The 18,262-nt window shown below is 38.7% G+C and overlaps 1 protein-coding gene across 1 annotated transcript in view; it reads right to left on the reverse strand.

The window, feature by feature from the left end:
* The window catches only part of ppap2d (phosphatidic acid phosphatase type 2D), a 38,061-nt gene that overhangs the window by 18,951 nt on the left and 848 nt on the right, over positions 1-18,262 (reverse strand). The window lies entirely within an intron of this gene.

Genomic DNA, 18,262 nt, shown 5'->3' on the forward strand with positions numbered 1-18,262 from the left:
CTCCAGCCTGTAAATAATACTGAAAACAGTATTAGTTAGTAGAACTGGAGGACCTCACAGAGACTAATCTTAACTTCATTGACCTTCACTGAACACACAAGTTTGACTCACAGATTATTGAGGAAATGAACATGCCTTTATAACTCAGTGACCTCCTATGAGCCAAAATGCAGTTTTTTGGGCTTTTCACACTGGCTACAAAAATTTATTAATTTTACAAACACCGCTTATTACCATGAATTCCTGTAATCAAGTGCACCGTGCATTTCCCAGAGTGACTAGCACTGCTCACATATTTTGTGTTTTGATTTCATGTCATGTGTTTTAGTTTCTGTCCTGTCTCCATCCTGTCTTATTATTGGTTGGTTCCCGTAATGTGTGCACCTGTCCTGCGTTCAGTCCTCGATTAATGTTGTGATTTATACCCTCCTCGCAAAGTCCTGTCATGTTTTTGTCCCATTAAGTTTTTTTTCTGCATTTTCTGGTTCTGACCCTTGCGTGTGTATAGATTATGGATCATCCTCGTCTTGTACCATCTGACCCCAGCTATGGACTTGGACAATGATTCTTGGACTTCCCCCAGTGAATTTACAGACTTGCGTCCTGGGTTTAATAACTTGTACTTTACACTTATGACTTTTACTGGCTTTTGGCTATCTCTGTACACAAACATAACATAAAAAAAGGAAATTATTGAATAAATTTGTACACACTGTTAAAAAAAGAATGTAAACCACAAGTCTTCTTAATGAATAACAGCCATAAATTACCATTTGATGAAGAAAAAGCTAAATTTTTCATAATAACTGAACCCTAACAGCCATGCTGGCTATGTCAGGTTTTTTTTTTTTTGGTTAGACTATTCCCATAATTCTTCTATTCCACTAGCTCAAAGGTATTTAGGATTTATATCTGAGCCAGATGTGTAACATTAGATTTGAAATTCACTGTACAGCACTGCCAGGCATTGGCCCTCCAGAATCCAGGCAAACTCTGTCATCCTCACTGCACATATTGTTATTAAAAGTTGATAGTTTTTCATAGAGATTGCGTAAAAAGCACTGGAATCATGTGACTTTAGTAGAAAAAAAAAAGAGCCCTGAATAGCTTTTCTGTGATACTAGATTCCCCACAACTGGGTGATTCAAATCCAAACATGTTACTGATTGCATCACAATATGCTATGAGAAGTTGATGAACTCTTGCATGTTAATGATTCATCCATTAAAAATTAGTGTTATGTATCAATATAGCCTTGCATTGAAAGTGAAATTGACTAGCTGAACCGGCATTGTTTCAAACTGCAAAGGAAAGGAAAGAAAAGAAACGAAAAGAAAGTAGCAGTCTGAAAAAAAATCTAAACTGAGTGAAGATTTAAGGTTGTAAAAAAATGCAGCAGAAATGGTCACTCTGCATGACAGCTGTAATTATAACCTCTCAGCAACCACAAGCATCAATTCATCATGGTCTTGTGTTCAGTGTATGGATAGAGAGGCCTGAAACCCAAAAGATAACATGCCTGAGAAAAGCCACGGTGGATGTGATTGATGCTCTAATTTGTTTTCTGTGAAAAGTTGCAAGCTGGTCTTGTCTGAAAAATCTATCGTTGTGTACAGCATCGCAAAACAACTCCATTTGTTGCAAAGAGACACAGCAGGACTAACAGCTCTTACTGGCATGCCTGGCTTATCTGAAGCACATGCTTAATGCATCTAAAGCGTAATGGGAGACAACTGGGAGTCTCTTAACTCATCATTTATAAGTTGGGCCGAGTCAATGATATTGACTGGGCTGCATTCTACAGGCCGATCCATTAGTGTGTGTGTGTGTGTGTGTGTGTGTGTGTGTGTGTGTGTGTGTGTGGTCCCAAAAGATTGGAGCAAAAGGGCAGTGGTACACAGAGTGCTGTCCTCTCTCACTTCACAACAAGCCTCTAAACTAACAGTGTAATGTCACACATCAGACAGAGAAGAGAAGAGAAGAGAAGAGAAGAGAGAATTAGGAAGGCAGGAAGAAGACAAGAGCAGAGAAGACAGAAACAGATGAGAAGTGAAAAAAAGAGAAGCGAGGAAAAGATAACAGAAAATAAGAAAATAGAAGACGAGAACAGAAGACAAAACACAAAAGAGATGAGAAGACAGAAAAAGAGAAGAGAAAGGGGAATGAAGTGAAGTGAAAGAAAAGAACAGAAAACAAAAAGAAGAAATGAGAAAACATAGAAAGAGAAAACAAAGAGAACAGAAGAAAACAAAACAAAACAAAAGAGAAAAGAAGAGAAGCAAAGAAGAGAGTGAGAATGAAGAAGAATACGAATGTGTGTGTGTGAGAGAGAGAGAGACAGACAGAGAGACAGAGAGAGGAGGATGCATGTCTCTTTAAGACAACGTCCTGTTTCTAATTTACACTTCAGTACACCGCAGCACAGAAAGAGGTCACCATGAAGCAAAAAGAACAAAACAAGATGAGAAAAGAGAGACAGCGAGAGTGAGCAGACAGAGAGAATGAGATAGAGGGAGTGAGCAGACAGAGAGAATGAGATAGAGAGAGTGAGCAGACAGAGAGAATGAGATAGAGAGAGTGAGCAGACAGAGAGAATGAGATAGAGAGAGTGAGGCAGACAGAGTGACAGAGAGGGTGAGACAGACACAGAGAGAGAGAGAGAGTGAGACAGAGGGTGAGACAGACAGAGAGAGAATGAGACAGACAGACAGACAGATAGACTGAAAGAGACATAGAGAATGAGACAGACAGAAAGAGAGTGAGACAGAGGGTAAGACAGATATAGAGAATGAGACAGAGAGAGTGAGGCAGACAGAGTGACATAGAGGGTGAGCCAGTCAGAGAGAGACAGAGAGGGTGAGCCAGACAGAGAGAGACAGAGAGAGTGAGACAGAGAGAGAGAGTGAGACAGACAGAGAGAGAGAGAGTGAGACAGAGGGTGAGACAGACAGAGAGAGAATGAGACAGAGAGAATGAGACAGAGAGAGTGAGACAGAGAGTGTGAGACAGACAGAGAGTGAGACAGACAGACAGACAGACAGACTGAAAGAGACATAGAGAATGAGACAGACAGAAAGAGAGTGAGACAGAGGGTAAGAGAGATATAGAGAACGAGACAGAGAGAGTGAGACAGACAGAAAAATACAATTTGCACTGTAAACTGGGCCGCAACTCACCATCACACACACACACACACACACACACGCTTTTAAAAACTATTTTCAAAAGAAAATTTAAAAAACTGTTTTTAAAATTTGTATACATTTAAAATAAGTGAAAGCATTTGAATATTTATGAGTCTTTAACAGAGAGAGTGAACATCACCTGTCGTGACATGCTGCACTGAAAAGTGTCTCACTTCCTTAAGCAAAGAAATTGTTAAAATCATGAGCAAGTTTTATCAGTTTTAGCACAGGAATGTTTTATTGGCTCTATTTTGCATTTCTTAGTTAACCCGCAAACACAACACCCAGAGAGGTCGAGTCCCAAATGACTTCCTGTTTACTCCAACATTATCACCAAAAAACAAGCATTTATCACATGACATGCATCAGTGCTCTTCTAATATATCAAGCGACACAAGGGTCAATTAGCCAAAAAAAAAAAAAAGGGGGGGTAAAATTTGTTATATTACATATGGTAAAACATAACAGCTGGCGATGGGATCCTACGTTCTGCCCAAAGAAAAGGAGAGACTCCGAGGAGTGTGAATAATGTGAAAGTTTACCATTGTATTTCTTTACTTACATCAGACTAGAAAATCTAGCCAAAACATTTCGGAAACCTTGGAAACTTTAAATATGTAAATATTAAAAATATTTTAGACAGTGAAATGCATTCTGACAGCTCTAACAAACACACACGCCTAACAAATCAACACTATCCTAACAAACTTTCAACACACACACACACAAACACACACATACAAACACACACACAGTGTAAACTCCGTCTAGCATCACCACAGAAACCACCAGTTCCACTCAGCATAAGCAGTACCAAGCTCCACACACACGCCACACACACGCCACACACACGTCAGCCAGCCACCCGGACCACAGAGGCGGAGCTGCAGCTCAGGAACCGGCGGAGGACATGACCACAGTTAACACTCAACCAAGTGACCCACACACACACAACCTGTGATTACACAAGACCACACAACTAGAGCCGGACTTCGCCTTGGCCACACGAGAGCTGTATTTTGCACTAGTGTGTGTGTGTGTGTGTGTGTGTGTGGGGACAGTAATGATAGGGCTGGATGATATAACAATACTGATATAACGATACACTAACCTCATGATGCACAAGTTTTCTGTAAAGAGATGTTTATTTAACATTTATGGAAGGAGTCTCCAGTGTCAGCATTTCAGCAGTCAGAGGAAAAGCTGTAACAAACTTAATGTAATGTAATGTAATAAACTTTTCCGACATCTTCAGGACAGAGGAGTTTACACTTTGTCGTTTCTCAGTAAAATGACAAGCTATGTATTTTTTTTTTGTCTTATTACCTTCAAGAGAGAGAAAAAAAGAGGCTGGTGAGGAAACGACTGTTTATAGCTGCTATAACGTTAAGTAAGAATCAAGAACTAACTTGTTTCACAATGTTCCACAACATGAAATGTAACTATATATGAATGAAAAGTATGATATGCCATTAACAAATTATCATTAATAAAGAAAAATTGCTCCGAGGTGGTAACAGTAACTCTGCTTCATTACACCACCCCATCGCTGATTATTTTCATTTAACAGCATGACACAGAGTGTTTTATTCCTTACTTATCAGCAGTAAGGAATAAAGGTTTACGTACTGTGTCAGGCTTTTGAAAAAATATTTGCTTTTTCTTTCAACCATGTATTTGTTCAACTGAATATTTACAGGTTGTCCACCTTGTTTGGTGTCTCATTGCTACCAGCACACAAACCCATCATTGTACAGTACACAGACTTGCAGAAAGTTGCTCAGTGCTCATCACATCGATCACACTTCCTTTCCTCAGGAAATGGAATATCATTAACGGACTAATGGATACTTTCCTTGTGTTAGACTTTTTCAAAAATACATGTGGTTCCCTTTCATTAAACTGTCTTCTATGAGGAACTGGGCGATCTCAAAAGTTTCGCTGATAATGCCATTTCATTTATTGTGTTGACATTATTGAGGAAAATTCTGAAATACTGTGTATAAATACATTGCAGGTACATGGATGAATGTTCAGTGCAGATCATCAGAAGGCATCCGCCCAATCAGCTTCTTATTTTGGAGGATACGTCACATAGATCGTTCTCTCAGTATGCACAATGAACAGATAATTCTGTTCGCCGGACCGAGTTCAAGTTCCATAAAATGTTAACAAAAATAGGACCAAACTGTTACTCCAATTACGTAGAAGTATGTTTAGTGAATTGCTGGTCTTGTAGCTAACAGACACATTTGTGTTCATATTTGTGTTCTTGGTTTGCTAGCTTTCTGAAATCAGCTCAACGCTGTTTTAAGAGAGTCGCTGCACTGTTGTAAGAGAGACTTTTTTTCTGTGAAACTAGCAATAGGCTAACAAGGGATAGTCTGTCCTGCTGCCTGGTGCTGCACTGCTCACGCTGCTGGTTGATATATACACTATAACCAATTTGGTCTGCCATCTCTGTTATTATATAAAGAATGGAGATTTAGACATGTTTCTGAGCATTTTAGTTATTGTAGTTCATACTATAACCATTCAGAGGGTCTAATTTGCTAATAAGCAAAAAAAAAAAAAAAAAAGTTGTGTTTTATGACTGATATGAGAATCTTATGATATAAAGCCAGAAAGTACAAAGCCATAATTATTGGGTTAAGGAGCTGGAACTTGTTACAGTTAACAAGCTTATGAAATCATATGTAGCTAGTTTATGCAACTTGCAATAGTGAATAAACATGCGTCATGCTTATTGCACTCAGTGTTGCCAACTTTGAGACTTAATTTGATATGCCATGACTGAACGGCGTCAAACAAAATGCCTCCGGCCTCTCAGCCAATCAAAAACAAGGAGGCGGGACTAACACACCACTATCTTCCCTCCAAAAATGACATCCCACAAAACCATAATGCTATAGTGATCTGTTTATTCATTACAGCTTGAAAAAGAAATGTTATAATTATGTTATTATACTGTGACAATATTTTAGAAAAAAAAAGATGATACAGTAATGATTGATCATGCTGTTGCATTTTTGCCACATTGTTCAACTCTATGTAGTGGCAATCGATCATTTTTAAATAAATGAGAGATAATTGGGATAATATCGTAAGCTGTGATAAAAACTTTATGTTGGCACATGCTTACAGTGTGTGTGTTACCATGGTTACCCTGACTTATCAGTTATTGGTCACCGTCTCTCTGTCTGCTCGGCATGTTTCAACCAGACGTTTCAACGGCAGCCTTTCTGGAAATGTCCTGAAGCTGGAAGAGATTGAATATTAGCTGTTGGTGTTTTGGATCAGAGTGCTACCCCTCACAGCGCTGTGTGAGAGGGGGTGATGGGAGATCTCTTGTCACTGGGTGCTCTGTTTAGTCTGCCCCGATCCGCTTGGAAAAGACAAATCACACCAAAAACAAAGACACGACAGAGAGACAGAGAGAGAGGGGGAGAGGATAAGGGCAAGAATGGAAGATAAAGACCATCCTTCACATCCCTAGTAACCCTATCTCTACAGAAGCTACTCACACACACACACACACACACCCACACACACACCCACACACATATCCTGAGCTAATGTTTGGAGGACGATGATGCCAGGACACACATAAGAGACTGCTCCTAGGTTAGTAAAGTAGGTGTAAAGTGGGCCTTTTCTGTGAGTCCCAGTGAAGTGGGTGTGGCCTCTGTGTTTCAGACCCAGTGAAGGAGGCGTGGCTTCTCACTTTTTATCTGTACTTTTTTATTTGCACAATACTGAATCACACAGGGCTATACTGAAACAGCTTTGAATCCTTGGTGGTTTTATATTAATGTTTTTTCATACATCAGATTGTTAATCACGTATCAACACGTACATGTCGTCTCATCTAACACACTGAGCCAGTTCCTGGAAAAGGTCAGCATCCCTGCCAGGTACTTTACTTTCAGTTTTCCCGTTTGGAAAGAAAAGCTTCACACATTGGAATAAGTGGATCTGGGAGAAAGAGAAGGAGTAAAATAATGAGGCAAACAAAAGGTGCAGCTGAAGCAGGGGATAAGCTGCAGCATGCCAGAGTTACTCTAGCCGAGTCCAGACTTGTTTCCCAAAGCTGTTAATGCACACAAACATCTGCCAGTAAGGATTTTTTTTTACAGCACCAGACTTGAGGAATGCGTGTGGTAGGACTTGAATGATGGGAAAATGTTGTCACAGGAGCTAAAATTTCTACCTCTACCACAAGAGTCTGGTACAATTTGTCAATAAACGTTGTCTATTGTAGCCCATCACCAAAAACGCTTCAAACAAATCTCTTTTATACATTTTAAAGCCAAGATTCTGTAAACAATTTTCAATCCAGAGACTACGTCTTGCTCCGAAATGCTCATTGTGTCACCATGTTCAAAGATTGTTTTCTCACTTGAAACTGGTACACAGTTGTGTGTATACATAGAAATGCAGAGAGCCAACCATCAGATTACAACCTTCAAGATTCTGAAGCTTGTGGCCAGAAAAGTGTACAGAAGATGTACGTATCAGATGCTTTGTGAGCCATGGGCAGAGCATCTGAGGCTGAGACTAGTAACTAAAAACTTTTTTTTAAAGTCCATCAAATTCTTTCTTTCTTTCATTCTTTCAACGTTTTTTGTGGGTGTGTCACAGTTTACAAAGTGACATATAAAACAGAGGCACACTGGCTACTCTGGTGCGTAAGCACTGAGATCACACAGTATGTGGAGTAACATTACTGATGGCTTTAACTAGTGGTAGAGTGAATTTGAGTATTATGGGACATGTTTGCATTTATCTCCTGAGAAATACGTCAGCATCCGATCACATTATATATTCCTTAAATCCTGTGCTATATTCTCAATTATGTAAAGAATAAAACACTTAGGAGCAAGTGTTTTGTTCCTCTTGTACCAATTTCTTAAAACGTATTAATGAACGATACATTATATTTTTCTTTGTTTATAGTTATATCTAATGTTACATTTCATCACATTTAATTCTTCTTCTTTGCCAATGATTACAATATTTTAGTTTTTAAAGAACATTCTGAATCCTCCATGTTACAGCTTTACCTCTGACTGTTACAAAGTGCTAACACTGGAGACTCCTTCCATAAATGTTAAATCAGAAAACTTCACCACATCAGCAATCACACACATGTATTTAAATCTGTTTATGTGTAACAGCCACCATACAACAGGGAGCACATTATTATAAACCTGTGATTTACAGCTGCGTTATTGTCAGAGCTGCTGTTACAGAAAATTAATCAACACCTTCTTCCGTAGCGTAAATCCCTGTTTTTGCTTCAAGGAAACTGACAGAGGCAGATCCTGATGCTAAGAGGGAGAAAAGAGAAATAAAAACCAAGGAGGGAAGAAGAGGGAATGTACAGATTGAAGGCAGGAAGAGAAGCAGCAGTCTAGCCAACTTAATATGGTAGAGTTCTCTGAGAACTAAAGAACTTCAGCATTGTAAACACACACGAACAAGGGGCAGATGCATATTTGCAGCACTAGTCAGGTGTAGGTGTAGTGAGATAATTGCAAGTCTTGGGCACTTTCTTGATTACAGGAATCCTCTCACTTGCTGCAGGAACGAGACAATGCAGCTTCCTCTGCCCTCAGGTTCTCAAATCCTGACCCCCGACCTCCTTGCAGAATCACTAACATTCTCTCTCTCACATTCACACACACACACACACACACACACACACACACACAAGCCTCAGGTCGTGTCCTTGTTCAGACCTGTCTCCCTGTGAATCCATCAACCGCTTGAAATGGGATCTGATTCAGGACTAATCACTGAGTGTGTTTACTTGCACGATAATAATCCGATCATTATCTGATTTCAGCAGATTGTTCAAACTGGTATGTAAACAACACACTACAATACTTTAAATAGAATTAACGGATTTGAAGAAATCCGATGCAAGTACCCGGATTTTATCCCAAAAAAGCATGTCAGTCATGTCAATGTACACTCTTAATCTGCGGTTTAAACACGCTGTGAAGTCGTGCAAAGGGTCAACCACAGAGCCGTGAATGACAGGTTAGGACTAAAGAGGAAATGCAAGTTCAGAAAAGAAGATGTTAACAAACAAAGTTCTGATCAAATAAAGACTAATCAGAACAAGTAAACAGTTTGGAGCATATTAATACGGCTGATATGTCATTTGAATACTAATCAGTTTTTAATTAAATGATGGCTGTGTATTATGAATAAGTGTGCAATTAAACTGTTAAACTACTCCAATTTTCTTGTTTTTGGCTCTGGACAGAAAAGTTCTGTTTAACATGCTGAGTTTGTGTTGATGCCTGTGTTACCAGATCTGCATCACAAAAGCAGCCCAAACTGGACCAGCAGTATTAATGCTGTGTTTAAGGTGAAGTTGCAACTTGTAATTCCCCGCCTATAACCGGTAAAAGCCACCGAAAACGCTCACTGAACTTGTAGTCTTCTCAACTACCAGTTCCTTCCCTGTTTACAGAGTGACGTCAAATCAAGATGGCCGCTCCCACTGCGAACAGTGTAAAGTACTCCTTCTCTACTTTTAAATTAGTTTATAGTAGTATGGGCAGACACAGTACTTGGTTAAATCTATAACACTGATTATGCTAATCGCTGCTTTGAGGAGGCTGTCACTAATGCTAACCAGGTAGGTTGATGTTATTGTTACTTGCTATTGTCAGCTGGCTAGCTTGTTGCTAATGCTAGTCACTATTGTCCACTGTTGGTGCTGTGCTGCAATTTCAGTCCAACATGTTGCATGAATGTTTGAAGGTTACTATAGTAAAACCGAACTAATAGCTACTCAGGCCTGAAACTGTAAAAGTGCACTCAAATTAGCTTTTTATGAGCTTTACGTGCTCTCACAGAGCAAAAAAGACAGACTTCGTGGAGGTGTCCATGTTTTTTTTTTCCACTTTGCATGGCGAACATTCCGAGGTGGGAAAGACATTATTATAACTTGCACGTGACTACTTACAATGCACCACATAAATCAGAGTTGAATAAATTAGAACTGAATAGAATTTTTTTCTAGAGGAATCCGGACACTCGTTAAGCTCTGGAACATTTGCATCAAACAAAATGGAAATTATGTAAAAAAATAAAAAATAAAAAATTCTACACTTTTGTGGCACCTATTTGCAACAAACAATGCAAAATTTAAATAATGAAGGTCTTCATTTGACTAATGGTCTCATGTTATTATACATTTTTTCATAAATTAAAAATTAATAAATTAAAAAAAAAATTTTTGCTCTGGCAGTTCAAGTGTAGCTAGTGTAATTCTGCAGGAAAACCACACACCTGGCAACACTTTATAAAACACTAAGCAGCACGCATGGCACTGATTTACACCTAATTTTGAACCACACAAAACCAGGTGCAGATAATTTCCCAAAGTTTAGAACATCAAGTGGAATATGTAAAGGGGCCACACTTCCCATTTCTCCACCCTTTATTCAGTGACTTCTCACTTTTTGCACGATCCTCCCTCATAGGCATATTTATAAGGGGAAGAAGCGCACCTCATGCGCAGTGCTTAAATTGCGCGTTTAGGCTTGTATACCTAAATTATACCTAAAAACAGGTACAAACAGCTTTATACATCTGGCCTTGGGAATAATACGGTGTGTGTGTGTTACTGTTGTGAACCTATTCAAAGGGCAAGTAAGAGCAAATGTTTAAGGCACGTACAGAGATAATGATATGTTATCAATCTTGTTTGCAGCTTGTCACAGTTAGGCTAATATATCGCTTGAAAGAAATGATCGCAGACTTTAGCCTCAACTGCTTTTTGATTTTACTCTTTGAACTACTGATTATGGGTAAAGTACGGCAAACATGTTAACGTTCATAAAATGTCAAGAAGATGACACTGTGTACATGGGGATAGATGGAGTGGGCGGTGACGGTGTGACGCCTTACTGTACTGCCTCTCAGACATGTTTATAGGAAGAGGTGATGGTTTTTGCCTCACATTATTACCCGTGCTGATACGATAAACCGTGATACTCAACACAAAAAATAACAATTTGTGAGGAGGTTCTTGAGACATATTACAATCATATAATTTTGTTCTGACTACTTTCCTATAAAATCACATGCCAAAGTGTTTTATTCCTCTTATACAACAGCAATCTGATTATATATATATATATAAAATTAAAGAACAGTACGTCATATTTTTTATCCATTTATAGTTACATTTACTGTTGTGGAACATCCATGAAACAAGTTAGTTCCTGCTATCAGCTTGTCATGCTACTATAAAACCACAAAGCGTAATCTCCTCCGTACTTGCCATGTCAGAAATCTTGGACACTGGAGACTCCTTCCTTAAATGATAAATAAATGTTTCAGACAACATAAGATCAACCATTATATTAACAATCACACACGTTTATGTGGAACGTCTGCCGTACAAGTCCCTGTGTAAGTTGTTGCTCTAGAAACAATAATGTGTTAGGACAAGTGCATTCAACAGCACTGTGGAATAAGTGAAAGTTAATTACATAAGAGTCAAAGCCAAAGGTCGTGTTGATCACACTGGTCGAGTTGAGAGTAAGTGTGTAAGCAGACAGGCCTCAACTCTGACATGCTCAGACCTGCTTGTGACTCGTCGTCTTGCTCCTCACATGAATGAAAACATAAACTCTGGCACAGAGACACGCCTTGAAAACACACACACACACACACTTCGGTCACTTCCAGCATGCCAAGAGTTGGGATGTGTGTCTGGAATAAAATTCCACAAAAGAAAGGGTGAAGAATGCGAGAAGGGAAACGGAAGAGACATTTCCTTCAATCCAGTCTATTTCTGTGTCTGATAGCTGGGTTAGATGGAAGATAATCATTCTCCATATCAGGTCGCTCACTTCTCACCCTTTCTTACTCACTCTGTATCGTCTAGACCTGCCTCTTGGTAGTCTCCTGATGTTTCATCCGCTTCCTGCCATAATCTACTAAATCTACTTTAATGCAAACATCAGAGCCACATAAGCATTTAAAGGTGCAGTCAGTGATTTTTAAATAAGAACACTGTGTCTAATATTGGTTCAACTTTCTACTCATGTTCCAGCAGCTTCAGTAAAATATGTGCTCTGACATGAATCTTTGGGGCACCTGATGCTATAAATGGGAGACAAAAACCCATGAGTTGGACCACCTACATGCAACCAATCAGGACAAGGAGGAGATTCTACTCACCTGTCAACCATGTTGCCTGTGTATTCAGAAAGCTCTGCCTCTTGTACTAATTAAGGCCTTTTGCATGTGTTTTGGAGAAATATTTAACTATTTTGCTTCAGCTACCATCCACCAAAATTGCTGATTATACAACAGACCCAAAGCGACACCAGCACAAATCCGGATGTGAGCTTATTATCGTAATAAGCTCTGCTGAATTCTTGATTCGAATTGGACAGAAGGTTGCTCTAATTGGTCACAGGTTTATATAAGAGGACTTTCTGATTTATATGAGCTTTGCAGTTTCTCGGTAACATGACAAAAAAAGAGTTTTTTTTTAAATTATTACCTTCATTATAGATAGGAAAAAGAGAGGCTGGGGAAGAACTCTTTTCACAGACATTCTACATCATTAAAAGTGACAATAAGTGGATAAAAATTATGACTTAATTCTTTAATTAATAAAAATAAATGTAATCAGTAATGTAAGAGGAATGAAGTATAAGAAGTGGTATTGTAGTGGTCCTCTTCATGGACCTTGCAATTCATAGAATCTAGACATTGATAATTTGTACACTTTGAGTTTAGGAGACTTCGGTATGGGCTGTAAAGTTAAAATAAAATAAGTTGGTCCAGATAGCATGAGCTTCATCGGCACAGTGACCTCTGTGACCTCAGACCTGGGCATCACCTTTCAGGCTTGTCATGCGTTTGATTCCTTTCAAACCACAACAAATTTAAATGTCATGTTCCCAGTTACACACACACACACACACTCACACACACACACACACACAGATTCTGCCAAGCTAGAAAACGAGAGCCAGCGTGGGTGAGTGATCTTGGTATGTCCAAGGGCCTTCACATACAATGCACCTTGTTGTTCAGCGTTGTTCTCCGGAGGCCTGCGGCGCTTTTTACAAACACAGCAGGCATTTCTGAGACAGATCTGCATTCGGAGCCTCACTCGCTCCAGTTCTGCGGATTTATTAAAGGAGGATCGGAATGCCACGGTATGAATACACCATTCACAACCCACGCTAAACACCAAGAAGACAAATGAACTGTAACGAGCTACGGAACAGCCATGTTGGTTTGGATGCATAGTACTGTGAAACTAATTCTCATGGCTGAATGTTTTAGTTGACTGATTAAAATATTCAAGTCCTCTACACTGGGGTGCTAAATCCTGCTACAAGAAATCCTTAGGGCTTAGAGGAGATCCTGATTAGCTGGCTCAAGTGTGCTAGGTAAGCCCTGGACAGAATGATACATCCAGATGGGGTCATGGGTCAACTTGGTTATGATTAGATTCCATGGAAATGTTGCATTCTGGTATTCACGTCAGACACAGAAACTTTTTTATAGCATTGACCAAGTTCACACGTTGTGACACAATGCTGACATTTCTCAATACAGTGGAACTCATGGAAATTCAGTGTAATGTGTAAATACAGTGAAATATTCGTTATATGAAGTTTTAATTTATTTCCATGTAATTTGGGAGGGAAATGTTGATATTCCCAGTGGTTCTGTCTTATTTCCACTGTCAGTGTTTACACTGTCTAGATAAAAGACTTAACAGCTATGTGCTAGCTAAGTCAAATTATTTGCCTCAGTTATTAGCTTGCTTGTATGTTCAGCAGCCACATTCCCATGTTGTCTAGTTCTCACGACTTAACTCACTGAGAAACAACAGTTTTTAATGCACCGTTTCTAACTTCCTCTTGCTCCATACCCCAATTTCCCTTGGGGTAATTCCTGTGGCCATATTCAGGGATGTTGTAATACTTTATTGCTGCAAAAGCTACAAGATTAAAGTGGCTTTTAGCTAGACAACGTTTTCATGTATTGATGAAGGGTAATGCATCTTTATTATGTTTTTGTGATAATTAGATGGGTAGAAGGTTGATATGACAGTGTTACTGTGTCACTTGGGCAAGTGTGCTCCAATAAAAAAACAATTTGCAGGCTCCTTGCTGTACTGGAAGATGCCACTTGGGCACATTAGCCAGGTTTCCATCCAATTATTTTAGACAAATTTTAATATATTAACAAAATAAAATTTAATATATTAACAAAAACAGATTTGAATGATTTGCTTTTTTGACCAATACCAAGTAAAGCTGTTAAAAATGTTCTTCCTAAAAAAAAAAATAAAAAATTGGGCAATAGAAAATATATAAAAGAAGTAATATGCAACTTTTTATGTTACAATAAACTGTTAAAGTTATATGCATGACCAACTGTTTCTGATTTTGCCATAAAAATTCCCCCAAAACCAGAAAATGTAGCCAAAGGCAGCACATAACAGTTGAATGAAAATGAAAATAAAACACACATAAATATTAAAGATAATATTATTATATTATTAGATCTCAGATGTGGTCCCTGATGCAGATTAATGGCCATTTCCTTCACCATTACGTTAGACAGCAAATTTTCTCAGACAATTTTGTGTTTTCTCTGACAATTTTAAAATTAATAATAAATAATGTCCAGCTGGACTGTCCAATTTTTCATGCATTTTTACAGATGTGATGAAGACATGGACTTCAAGCATAGCTGCAAAACCTTTTTGCGTAGTTGTAGGTGTTTTGCAACATCCTTATCATAGCAGCACTATCCGGTGTCACCCAGCAGAGGATGGGTTCCTTTTGAGACTGGTGCCTCTCAAAGCTTCTTCCTCATGTCATCTCAGGGATTTTTGCCATCATTACCTCTCGCTTATCATTAAAGATAAATCTGAATCTATATCCAGATATCTGTGAAGCTGCTTTGTGACAGTGTCCATTGGTAAAAGTGCTGTACAACTAAAATGGAATTTAATTGAATTATTGCTGCATTTAAGAGTGCTTTAACACCTATTAGTCCCTTTGTCGAGTCCAAATCAGAGCAAAATGTATATTTTTGGTTTGTTTTTTTTCCCATAAATTATAAGATAATTGTATAAAAACAATTTAAAACATCTCGTCTGTCACATCCATCATTTATATTCACTCTTTGTTCTTTGGTCCAAATCTCTAGAGCACATGGCATTTCTGCAGCTCTACAGCTCTGTCCTTTGTCTCAGTATAGCAGCTCACATCTAAAAAAAAATGCTGCAGTCCAAAACCAAGGACCACACTGATTGGAAGATCACACTAGGGTTCCATTCAAACAAACTAAATGCTGCATATATGAAAGCACTGTACTTAGCCAGATTTTCATTCATTGGTCTATCAATACACTGTTCCGAGAGGGGAAGTTAAAAGCAGTATTGAAACTCAGAAGTGTGATTAAACCAGCTGTGATATAGGCTCTTGAAACCCACCTAAATGATTATTACGCAGTTAATACTATGAATTATTAAGTAATTACACTAACTAATGTAGTTATGAGCATGAGGAAGGTAAGTTTGGATGGATTCTTGGAGTTTAAGAGGTTTAACTGACTACAGGTCAACGTCACCAGAAGTTTGGCTTCTGACGTAACCGGTAGCTTAATTGACTATAAACAAAGAGGAAGTAATATAGCTGGACAAAAAGGGGAAAAAAGTGTGTGAGACACTTGACACAGTGGTATACCAGAAATGACCCTTTCCTTTATAACGTCAATGGTCATTTGTTCTTGATTCACTTCTTTATTTGACGTGATGATGAAGTCACCAACCTGCCTACAGACTGATATTCTGTAGGCAGGTTGGTGACTTCATCATCATGTGAATGATGAGCAGACAAATCTCCACCATACCATGTGACTGAGTCAAGATATCTGCTGAGCTGCAGGCATGATGGCACTACAGGGCATCAGTGAAAAATCACTACAGCTCTGATGAAGAGTCTGGATGGCAGCCAATCACCGCCTCAGCAAGGGTGTTTCTTTTCTACTGACAGACACTCAGTAGTGGTAGCGGTTGCTCAGTGGTTAAAACAGTGGCCTACTGACTGGAAGGTCATGAGTTCAAATCTCAGCACTGCCAAGCTGCTGGGCCCTTGAGCAAGACCCTTAACCCTCAACTGCTCAGTTTCATAAATGAAATAAATATAAGTCGCCCTCGATAAGGGTGTCTGCCAAATGCCATAAATGTGTGTGTAAAACAGTGTCCCCTCAAGCTAAGGGGCACGACAGACAGAATTTTATCATGTCTCTGTATCACTGCCAGGGAGCTCAGGGAACTTTGTTTGACAATGTGAACATTATACAGACCTGTTGGTCTGCCTGGACAGGTTCAGCTGGGCTTAACAAACAACACAATTATGGCCACATCTGTTTATTGCCTAACAAAGAATGTTCCTGTAAATTATTTACCCAAAATGTCTGTATTTTGGACCATTTCTTTTCCAATTTTGAGTTTTAAAAAAAAAAGCAGTGGAAAGAGGTTGCCTAGCTGCTACATACCATTTTCTCTGAATTGCTTATGTAAGCTCCAAAAAAAAAAAAAAAAAAAAAAAAAACATTTGGCCCAAAAACACACCCGGGATGCTAACATCAACTTTCAGCATCTAAACAATAACAAGCTTCGTGTTGTTCAACTTCCGCACTCGTTGTATTTTCCCTCTCAAGAACAACAGCTTTGATGGATACAGCTGAATGCAAAAGTTTGCACATCCTTGCTTCAAAAAGATCCCAATAAAATTAACCCAATGAAGCATCTTTTTTTTTGTTGCTAAGTTTGTTAAGTTTTACATTTGTTCCTTTATCATCACAAATAACAAAAATTATGATAAAGTTACTGTTCGTTTCATCCATTGCTGCTGGCAGCGATCTCCCTAAACACTTTGATATGTTCTTCTCCAGCTCAGTGAAATGTCAATATTTTCTGTTCGAACCCTTCTGAAAGCTGTATTCCTGATCACGGCAATCTGCTTTAGACTTTCCATGTGACTTATACCAAGGTAAACATGTGTTGTCTGTTTAAGGTAATTAAGCATCTAATAAGTGACTTTCAACTAAATTAACCAGAGAATGTCAGGATGCAAATTTCTGAGCTTGTTAAGAAAGATAACTGTTAGCTGCTGTTATATTTAGACTGTAGGTTTCAAACACGATTGAACAAATTCTGTTTTGTATGCTGTCAGAAAAAGAGTAATGAACTTGTCTGTCTTCCTTGTTTGTGGGGTGATATCGGTACCATCTGTACCTTTAATATGCATCTTTCACCTGGAAATGTGGCTATAATATATCTTTAAAAAAGTTTTAAGGTACATAATTGGACCACAACGACCTTTTAGAGTAAAGCTTTAAAGGTACATTACACGCATCCTAGGTAAAAGATACAAACTAAAGGTACAAAAGGTGTACCATGGAGGGTACCACCCCAGCAACAATGAATGGTACCAGCAAGTTTCGTACCATTTTTTAAAGAGTACAGGTAAACCGTTATGCTGATCTTGCCATTTTTTTGTTTGTTTGTTTGTTTGAACACCCAAAAACAAAGGGGTGCAAACTTTGATGTCCCAGGCCAATAATGCTCACTGTCAAGTGCAACTGCATTCTAAACAGCATGCCAAAGTGGTACGACCTACTTGGTTACCATAGTGACCAGGGATGGCGTATTATTGCGACATACTAATAAGTACACAAATATGCAGCGTGGGATTTTACCGCATTAACAGCAATTAGCATAAACAAACTTCCTACTTTGTCCTTGTTAAAAACAGCTCGTATGTAAGGGCTGTAAGGAGTTAACTGTGGTCAATTGCAGTATTATTGTCATATTATTTAGTACAAAATAAGGTTTTGGATTAACGAACTAGCCAATTTTCCATTAAGGAGAAAGTGAAGGATTTGCAGTTGTGTTGTGTAATTAAATTAAATTGGTATCTAACTGCCACAAATCTGGTCTGTCAAGAACTCATATTGTTATATTGTAGATAAACAGCTAAGCAACCCGGCATGGTTCTGCT

This window comes from Pangasianodon hypophthalmus, chromosome 23 (genome assembly GCF_027358585.1).
Source record: "Pangasianodon hypophthalmus isolate fPanHyp1 chromosome 23, fPanHyp1.pri, whole genome shotgun sequence".
Classification (NCBI taxonomy): domain Eukaryota; kingdom Metazoa; phylum Chordata; class Actinopteri; order Siluriformes; family Pangasiidae; genus Pangasianodon; species Pangasianodon hypophthalmus.